The sequence below is a fragment of the Oryx dammah genome, unplaced genomic scaffold, assembly GCF_014754425.2.
Source record: "Oryx dammah isolate SB20612 unplaced genomic scaffold, SCBI_Odam_1.1 HiC_scaffold_7, whole genome shotgun sequence".
Classification (NCBI taxonomy): Eukaryota; Metazoa; Chordata; class Mammalia; order Artiodactyla; family Bovidae; genus Oryx; species Oryx dammah.
Window position 1 is genome coordinate 8,989,139 of NW_024070191.1, and position 10,851 is coordinate 8,999,989.

Below are 10,851 nucleotides of genomic sequence, written 5' to 3' on the forward strand. Positions count from 1 at the left end.
TGTGGATGTGAGAGTTAGACTATAAAGAAAGCTGAGTGCAGAACAATTGATGCTTTTGAACTGTGGTGTTGGAGAAGACTCTTGAGAGTCCCTTGGACTGCAAAGAGATCCAACCAGTCCATTCTAAAGGAGATCAGTCCTGGGTGTTCATTGGAGGAACTGATGTTGAAGCTGAAACTCCAATACTTTGGTCACCTGATGCGGAGAGCTGACTCATTTGAAAAGACCCTTATGCTGGGAAAGATTGAGGGCAGGAGGAGAAGGGGAGGACAGAGCATGAGATGTTTGGATGGCATCACTGACACATGGACATGGGTTTGGGTAAACTCCGGGAGTTGGTGATGGACAGGGAGGCCTGCCGTGCTAGAATTCATGGGGTCGCAAAGAGTCGGACTCGACTGAGCGACTGAACTAAACTGAATTGGTGCAACCACCATGGAAAACAATATAGAGATTCATTTAAAAATTAAAATTGTACTACCATGCAACCCAGAAATTCCTCTCTTGAATGGATAGCTGAAGCAAGCAAAATGCTAATTTGAAAAGATAAATGTACCCTAAAGTTTACAGCAGCATTATTTATAATAGCCAAAATATGGATGCAACCTAAATGTCTATTAGCATATGAACTGATAATGTGGAATAATACTTAGTCATAACAAAGAAAGTTTGCCAGTTACAACATGAATAGATGTGGAGGGTGTATTGTGCAATAAATCAGACAGAAAAAGACAAACACTACGTGTTTTCATGTAGAATCCAAAGACAATGGGTAATACAAATAGATATATCAAAACAGAGACATAGAAGCATACTCAAACTTATAGTTACCAGAGGGGATAGATGGGAGAAGGGGCAAGATAGCAGTAAGAGACTAAGGGTAAAAACTACTATGTATAAAGTAAATTAGCAAATGAGTACATGAAAATACAGAAAATACAGTCAATGTTTGAAAATAACTTGAAATACAATTTACCCTATATCTAGTGATTATTTTGCAATGCCTATAACTAATATAATATTGCCATCAGAGTCACCATTCCCTGGCCCAAGTCAACTATCCCTCCAAAAAAAATATTACCTCAAAAATTAAAGTAAAACAAAACATTTCAAAGACGAATGCTGAAGAAATCTTTTGCTGAAAAACCTGCTTTATGATAAATACTAAAAGAAGTTCTTTAGGCTAAAGGGAAGAGATATCAGATGATACCATATGATGTTCCTCTAATAGCAGAAAGCAAGGAGAAACTAAATAGCTTTAGTTGATGAGGGTGAAAGAGGAGAGAGAAAAATCTGGCTTAAATCTCAACATTCAAAAAAAGGAAGATCATAGCATCTGGTCCCATCACTTCATGGCAAATAGAAGGGGGACAAAATGGAAACAGTGACAGATTTCATTTTCCTGGGCCACCAAATCACTGTGAAAGGTGGTTGCAGCCACAAAATTAAAATACTCTTGCTCTTTGGAAGGAAAACTGTGACAAATCTAGACAGAATATTAAAAAGCAGAGATATCATTTTGCTGATAAAGGTCCATATAGTCAAAGCTATGTTTTTTCCAGTGATCATGTATGGATGTGAGAATTGGACCATTAAGGCTAAGCACCAAAGAACTGATGTTTTCAAACTCAAGTGCTGGAGAAGACTCTGAGAATCCCTTGGACTGCAAGCAGATCAAACTAGTCAACCCTAAAGGAAATCAGCTCTGAATATTCTTTGAAAGGACTGAAGCTGAAGCTGAAGCTCAATTCTTTGCCTACCGGATGCAAAGAGCCAACTCACTGAAAAAGACACCAATGCTAGGAAAGATTGAGGGCAGGAGAAGAGGGTGGCAGACGATGAGATGGTTAGTTGGCATTATCAACTTAATGAACACGAATCTGAGCAAACTCAGGAGATAATGAAGGACAGGTGCCTGGCATGCTGCAATCCATCGGGTCACAAAGATTCAGACAGAACTTCATGACTGAATAACAAGAGATAACAGAGACTAAATGGAATCCACTCCTGCACTGTAGGTGAATTATTTACCACTGAGCAAGCCCCTAATCACCCCCACTCCAGTACTCTTGCCTGGAAAATCCTCTGGACGGAGGAGCCTAGTAGGCTGCAGTCCACGGGGTCACTGAGAGTCAGGTACAACTGAGCGACTTCACTTTCACTTTTCACTTTCATGCACTGGAGAAGGAAATGGCAACCCACTCCAGTGTTCTTGCCTGGAGAATCCCAAGAATGGGGGAGCCTGGTGGGCTGCCGTCTATGGGATTGCACAGAGTCAGACACGACTGAAGTGACTTAGCAGTAGGAAGCCCCTAATAAATGAATACTATATATATATATATATATATACATGTTTGTGTGTGTGTATGTAAGAGACTGAAATTAAAATAATTTAAAAAAATAGTTTTCAAATAAAGGAAACTGAATTTTAGTTTTTTCAGTAATTAGTCTCAGACTTTATATGAATCCTTTTACTGACTCTTCAACTGTAGTAAAATTAGCTGGAATATACGTCCTCTGATATCCTAAACACTTTTAGACTTCTAAAATTGTGAAGTTCAAGGTATTGCTAAAGCTGCTGGTGAATTAACTGAAATGCAGATGAAGGTACTGAAGCCCTAAATGTGACAGCAAAGAATAAGCAAGAAAAGCCTTATTCTTAATCTGATTGTCTCCAAAGAGATTTAAGAGATATTTTAATCACAAGTACTCTTACTTAACAATAGCTGTGAACAGTCAGTCTGTCACTGTCTTGTTTGACTGTCTTATGTAAATTCTTAGGTTCTCTCTGACAAATTATCTACTGGTTCTGGACTTCCAAGACATTGTTTCATGTCCTGGGTCATATTTTTATAATTTCCTTTTTGTTGTTGTTGTTGAGAAAAAGTTTTTGGACTCAATTATTGGGTTGGGTTGGGGCTTCCCTCCTGGCTCAGATGGTAAAGACTGCCTGCAATGATGATGCTCTGAAAAATGGAATGGCTACCCACTCCAGTATTCTTGCCTTGAAAATTCCATGGGCAGAGGGGCCAGGTGGGCTACAGCCCATGGGTCGCAAAGAGTTGGACATAACTGAGTGACTAGTACTTTCACTTACTTTTCATTGGGTTGGTTGATTATTTTGTCTATCTCTAAACCCATTCTCCCGGCAATCTTGATTACAGCTTGTGCTTCCTCCAGCCCAGCGTTTCTCATGATGTACTCTGCATAGAAGTTAAATAAGCAGGGTGACAATATACAGCCTTGACATACTCCTTTTCCTATTTGGAACCAGTCTGTTGTTCCATGTCCAGTTCTAACTGTTGCTTCCTGACCTGCATTTAGGTTTCCCAAGAGTCAGGTCAGGTGGTCTGGTACTCCCATCTCTTTCAGAATTTTCCAGTTTCTTGTGATCCACACAGTCAAAGGCTTTGGCATAGTCAATAAAGCAGAAATAGATGTTTTTCTGGGACTCTCTTGCTTTTTCAATGATCCGGCTGATGTAGGTAATTTGATCTCTGGTTCCTCTGCCTTTTCTAAAACCAGCTTGAACATCTGGAAGTTCACAGTTCATGTATTGCTGAAGCCTGGCTTGGAGAATTTTGAGCATTACTTTGCTAGCATGTGAGATGAGTGCAATTGTGCGGTAGTTTGAGCATTTTTTGGCATTGCCTTTCTTGGGATTGGAATGAAAACTGACCATTTCCAGTCCTGTAGCCACTGCTGAGTTTTCCAAATTTGCTGGCATATTGAGTGCAGCACTTTCACAGTATCATCTTTCAGGATTTGAAACAGCTCAACTGGAATTCCATCACCTCCACTAGCTTTGTTCATAGTGATGCTTTCTAAGGCCCACTTGACTTCACATTCCAGGATGTCTGGCTCTAGGTGAATGATCATACCATCATGACTATCTTGGTGGTGAAGATCCTTTTTGTACAGTTCTTCTGTGTATTCTTGCCACCTCTTCTTAATATCTTCTGCTTCTGTTAGGTCCATCCCATTTCTGTCCTTTATCGAGCCCATCTTTGCATGAAATGTTCCCTTGGTATTTCTAATTTTCTTGAAGAGATCTCTAGTCTTTCCCATTCTGATGTTTTCCTCTATTTCTTTGCATCAAGATTGTGGGGAGAAATATCAATAATCTCAGATATGCAGATAACACCACCCTTATGGCAGAAAGTGAAGATGAACTAAAAAGCCTCTTGATGAAAGTGAAAGAGGAGAGCGAAAAAGTTGGCTTAAAGGTCAACATTTAGAAAACTAAGATCATGGCATCTGGTCCCATCACTTCGTGGAAAATAGATGGGGAAACAGTGGAAACAGTGTCAGACTTTATTTTTTGGGCTCCAAAATCACTGTAGATGGTGATTGCAGCCATGAAATTAAAAGACACTTACTCCTTGGAAGAAAAGTTATGAGCAACCTAGATAGCATATTCAAAAGCAGAGACATTACTTTGCAAACAAAGGTCCATCTAGTCAAGGCTATGGTTTTTCCTGTGGTCATGTATGGATGTGAAAGTTGGCCTGTGAGGAAAGCTGAGAGCTGAAGAATTGATGCTTTTGAACTGTGGCATTGGAGAAGACTCTTGAGAGTCCCTTGGACTGCAAGGAGATCCAACCAGTCCATTCTAAAAGAGACCAGCCCTGGGATTTCTTTGGAAAAAATGATGCTAAAGTGGAAACTCCAGTCCTTTGGCCACTTCATGAGAAGGGTTGACTCATTGGAAAAGACTTTGATGCTGGGAGGGATTGGGGGCAGGAGGAAAGGGGGATAACAGAAGTTGAGATGGCTGGATGGCATCACCGACTCGATGGATGTGAGTTTGAGTGAACTCCGGGGGTTGGTGATGGACAGGGAGGCCTGGCGTGCCTCAGTTCATGGGGTTGCAAAGAGTCGGACACGACTGAGTGACTGAACTGAACTGAACTAAACCCATTTATGATTTATATGCCATGCAATCATGGTAAATATTTGTTCATTATTTTTTAAAGGACCTGATAAATTATTCTGGATGACATCATGGCAACTGGGAAGTGGAAAAAAAGACACATAATACCTCCCTTTTAAATTTTATCAATTTGTGTGAACACTTTCAATCATGTCCTATGATGAAAAATAGAAGAATAATTGCCCATAAGTAGGAATATAATGATTTACACCATTTAAATCAACTTCTTGATTTCAATGCATCATAATATGTTTGCTCTATTTAGAAAATAAAGACAGAAATGAAGAAAACAGCATTGGTAATCTTCAAATATATCTTTCAATTTATTGGGAATTAAAATACAAGATCCACATGTATAATATAGCACAAATGAGAAACTGATTGTAAATCTTTGAATGGGTGCCCAAAATCTGCCTACCTGAAATTAAATAGCAAAAGTCTACTATAAAAGTATTGACTTGGTAATAAAAATCACTTAACACAAAGACACAAAGCTCTTTATTTCTCTTTATTATTTTATAGTAACAATATGACCTAAATACATTATGTAGTCTAATTTTGTTCCCTCAAAAAGTGTGTACTCTTTTTGCTTGTTAGAGATTGTACACTTTACATTAGAAAAAAAAAAGTTCCAGAAAATATATATTCTGAGGCATTATTTATCTATTATGTATTCTCTCTTGATTTTATGCTGGTAAATATTGAGATGTAAAAAGGAGAAATCAGAGAATAACATCTGCCTTTTCAGAATCCACCAGCTGAAACTGTCATGTGAGAAATGTGTGAGATTCTCAGACTAAGAAAGACACAGATTTTAGTTAATATTTCTTTTGATCTGTGTGTCTGTTTACTATAATGCATAGAGATTTTTCATATTAACTTTTATGTGAAGAATAAGAATGGAGTTACAACCTCATACAAGCCAGATTGTCCTCAAATATATACCAATTATCATCATTCACAAGTCATTCATAAAAGAATGAATATACAGTTTGAAAACTTAAATATTTTTACAAATGTTCAATAAATATTCTTATACTCACATAGTTTCATTATTTTATTGGATGATACCTATTCAAGAATTGCATTAACCTAAATGTTCATCAAAAGAGGAGTGGATAAAGAAGACGTGGAACATATGCAGTGGAATACTACTCAGCCACAAAGGAAGGGAATAATGCCATGTGCAGCAATGTGGATGGGCCTAGAGACTGTCACACCAAGTGAAATATGGGCAAATATTATACGATATAGCTTATATGTGGAATCTTTAAAAATGGCGTAAACAAACTTATTTATAAAACATACTTAGAGTCACAGATATAGAAAACAGAATTATGGTTATAAGGGCACAAAGAGAGAGAGAGATAATTGGAAGATAGGGATTGACATATACACACTACTATATATAAAATAGATAACTAATAAGCACCTATAGTATAGCTCAGGAAAATCTTCTAAATAGTCTATAATGGTCTTTTTGATGAAAAATCCCCCCAAAAAGAGTGGATATATGTATAAGAATAAGTGCTTCACTTTGCCGTACATGTGAAACAAACACAACTTTGTAAATAAATTATACTCTGATGAAAGTGAAAGTGTTAACCACTCAGTCCCAAACTCTGTGACTCCAAAACCAGACTCCTCTGTCTATGGACTTCTCCAGGCAAGAATATTGGAGTGGGTTGCTATTCCTTTCTCCACGGGATTTTCCTGACCAAGGGATTGAACCTGAGTCTACCACATTGCAGGCAGACTCTTTACCAACTGACCACCAGGGAAGAACTAATAATACATTTTATGCTCCAATATATACATATATGTTTTTAAAGAATTTAGATGAGTCCTAGGAACAATTCATGGAACAAGACAGAAGTGAATCATAATCTCTCAAATGTGACAACCTTGCAATTAAAGATGACATTTTTTAAAAAAATTCAAATGCATTGATTATAACTTAAATCATAGAATTCTATGGTAATTTACAATAGAGGATTATAACATATCAAGAAGGATATAAATAGAACGTTTTTATAATTCAACTTCTTCAGGCTGAGAAACAAAGTTTGTTTAAAGCAGACAATATTACAGATGAGGCTTTTAGGAGGGAAGAAACAGAAAAGTGAAATAAATAAGAGAATTCCACTAGTTTTGTACAAAAAAAAAAATTGGAAAGGAGTGATGTTATTAGCACAAGTGGCAATGAAAGGGCCTCTGAAAATCTTCATGAAAACAATGAGAATACTGACAACAACAACAACAACAAAAACAAAAATCCACTTTTTCAGAACTCTGGAAATTAACCAATGAATTGCAACAATAGCTAACTGTTGGAAAGAATAGTGGCCTCTGTGATATTTTAACTTGTACTGAGATGGTTAGAAAGCATGGCCAATTCAATGGATATGAATATGAGTAAACTCCGGGAGATAGCAAAGGACAGGAAGCCTGAAGTGGGGCAGTCCATGGGGTTGCAAAGAGTTGAACATGACCTAGTGACTGAAAACAACTTATACAATTATCAATACCATCCCCACAACTCTAAGAGAAACTAGAAAAGAAATGACCTCGTAGGCACAGGAAGGGAAAGAAAGAGTCACATTCCAAGATGACTCTCATTATCTGACTTGTCTGGAAATTCCTCAGAAAATCCTACTTGTAAGATTTGCCCGTATTGGACTTATTAGTACTCTCCCATGAAGAACCACAGGTGAAACTCCCCAGACTCCCCTCCCATCCTGGCTGACACATAACACTGAGCAGAGCTCCCTGTGTGTGTACTGTAGGTGCTTGTTGGTTATCCATTTTAAGTATAGCAGTGTGTACATGTCCATCCCAAATGCAGTTAAAATTTTTAAGACACTTTAAGAATTGATTGCAACAAAGCACTATGGACTCAGAGCTCAGAGGGAATGTGATAAAGTAAAGAGAATGTCAATGCATAAGGAAATAATAGAGTAGGTTAATAAATCAGAAACCTAATGTGGTTTCAGATGACAGCCAGTGGTGTTACATAATCAGTCTATTTATAATAATAGAAACTGTACCAAATTCACTATATGAAAATTATAAAAATTGTTAATAGGAGAATGCTAGAAAGCTGAGCACCAAAGAATTGATGCTTTTGAACTGTGGTGTTGGAGAAGACTCTTGAGAGTCCCTTGGACTGCACGGAGATCCAGCCAGTCCATCCTAAAGGAGATCACTCCTGGGTCTTCATGGAAGGACTGGTGCTGAAGCTGAAACTCCAATACTTTGGCCACCTCATGCGAAGAATTGACTCATTGGAAAAGACCCTGATGCTGGGAAGGATTGGGGGCAGGAGGAGAAGGGGACGACAGAGGATGAGATGGTTGGATGGCATCACTGACTTGATGGACATGAGTCTGAGTGAACTCCGGGAGTTGGTGATGGACAGGGAGGCCTGGCGTGCCTCAATTGATGGGATCACAAAGAGTCGGACACGACTGAGCGACTGAACTGAACTGAGTGTAGCATTTAGTACAAAAAGGGAACCATATTTTGAGCAAGGGTGCATATGCAACAACGTATGGGTTAATAAATTTAATCTTAATATTTGCACAAATAAAATGTCATGACTCACTTTGTTGAGGTGTGAAAATCATGCCTGATGGATGTTCGTTTTGCTTATTGATAAATGTAAACAAACTGAATTAAATCCATCCACTCATATGAGTAAGAAGTAAAACAGAGGAATTCCTTGGTGGTCCAGTGTTTAAGACTCTGTGATTCTGAGCACAGGGAAGTCAGCTCAATGCTCTGTGATGAACTAGAGGAGTGGGATGGGGAGATGCTGGGAGGAAGGCTCAAAAAGGAGGGCATATAAGCAGACATATAGCTTATCCATGCTTTTGTATAGCAGAAATTAACACAACATTATAAAGCAATTATCAGTTCAGTAGCTCAGTCGTGTCCGACTCTTTGTGACCCCATGAACCGCAGCACACAAGGCCTCCCTGTCCATCACCAACTCCCAGAGGTTACCCAAACCCATGTCCATCGAGTCAGTGATGCCATCCAGCGATCTCATCCTCCATCGTCCCCTTCTTCTGCTGCCCCCAGAAGTGTTTTTTCAAATGAGTCAGCTCTTCCCATTAGGTGGCCAAAGTATTTGAGTTTCAGCTTCAGCATCAGTCCTTCCAAACAACTCCCAGGACTGATCTCCTTTAGGATGAACTGGTTGGATTTCCTTGCAGACCAAGGGACTCTCAAGAGTCTTCTCCAACACCACAGTTCAAAAGCATCAATTGTTCTGTGCTCAGCTTTCTTCACAGTCCAACTCTCACACCCATACATGACTACTGGAAAAACCATAGCCTTGACTAGATGGACCTTTATTGGCAAAGTAATGTCTCTGCTTTTTAATATACAGTCTAGGTTGGTCATAACTTTCCTTCCAAGGAGTAAGCATCTTTTAATTTCATGGCTGCAATCACCATCTGCAGTGACTTTGGAGCCCAGAAAAATAAAGTCAGCCACTTTTCCACTGTTTCCCATCTATTTGCCATTAAGTGATGGGACTGGATGCCATGGTCTTAGTTTTCTGAATGTTGAGCTTTAAGCCAACTTTTTCACTCTCTTCTTTCACTTTCATCAAGAGGCTCTTTATTTCTTCTTCACTTTCTGCCATAAGGGTGTTGTCATCTGCATACTCCAATAAAAAAAAAAAAAGACTCTCTGCTTCCAGTGCAGAGGGGTGTGGGTTTGACTCCTTGTCAGGATATTAATATCACACATGCCATGGTGCATTGCTAAATAAAGTTGTTTTTAAAAGTAAAATAGAGTAATAAATATAGTGGATAACATGTAAAATGAGGATATGTGAATATGAAAATTTTTCTAAATACATATATGTTTGTATAAATTTCTCATATATATTTATGTATAGTGTGTGTTTGGAGCTGTAGAAATACAATAACCAATAGACTTACACTTCTAGAAGGCAGTTTTAACAGTGTGCTCCAAGACTAGAACAGTTGTCTACTGAATTTTCTAACACCAGGAAAGTGGATCATGTGCTACTGTAATAATGATCTATCAGAAACTGAGTAAATTTATTGATGGTAAAACTCTTACATTTGATCTCATACACATTCTCTCTTTCTCTCTCTCTCTCTCTCTCTCTCTCGTTACATGCATTTGGAGTTTATTATGTGCTGTGAATGGGAGATATCAAATACCTAGATAGGACCACCATAGAGACATGGCTGAGTTGAGTTACAGCAAAAAATTTGTTGATTGGATATACAAAAGTGTGTTAGCTGGATGCATACATGAACATACTGCAGCATACAGAGATATGAAAGCTCCTGATTGATTCCTAAGGATTTGTCTTTTGAGGGTGTTTTACTCTCTAAGCAAATAAAAATTCAGTTATTAAATATATGAGAACTATACAACATTTTCTCATAATGCACAATTGTGGGCCTTATCCCATATTCTATGAATCTGATTCTTGATTTAATAACATTGAGTGGCACCACTTTAGAACATGTGCAAATGCAAGTAGAAACAGGACTGGTAAACTTTACAAACAACTCTCTTGAGTCAATAATACACTGTCACTATTCAGACACTAGATTTTGGAACTAATATCAATGGGCATGGATGATTTAGACTCAAAATGCATGGATCTGGCCGATTAAGAGCAGGTGTGAACGGAGACAAAATTCAGAAGCATGCTTTCCCGGAGCCTCAGCAGCACTGAGCTCAAACCTCCTTGGAAAATCTCCACACTACTGATTCCAACAGGAAAGGGATGATGACCAAGTCATACCCACATTTTATGAACAAAACAAGCTAACCAGTTCAGGTCAGCTCAGTCGTGTCTGACTCTTTGCAACCCCATGAAGCTAACCAGAAGATGAGTTATTTCACTAGCCATGGCCTAAGCCTTA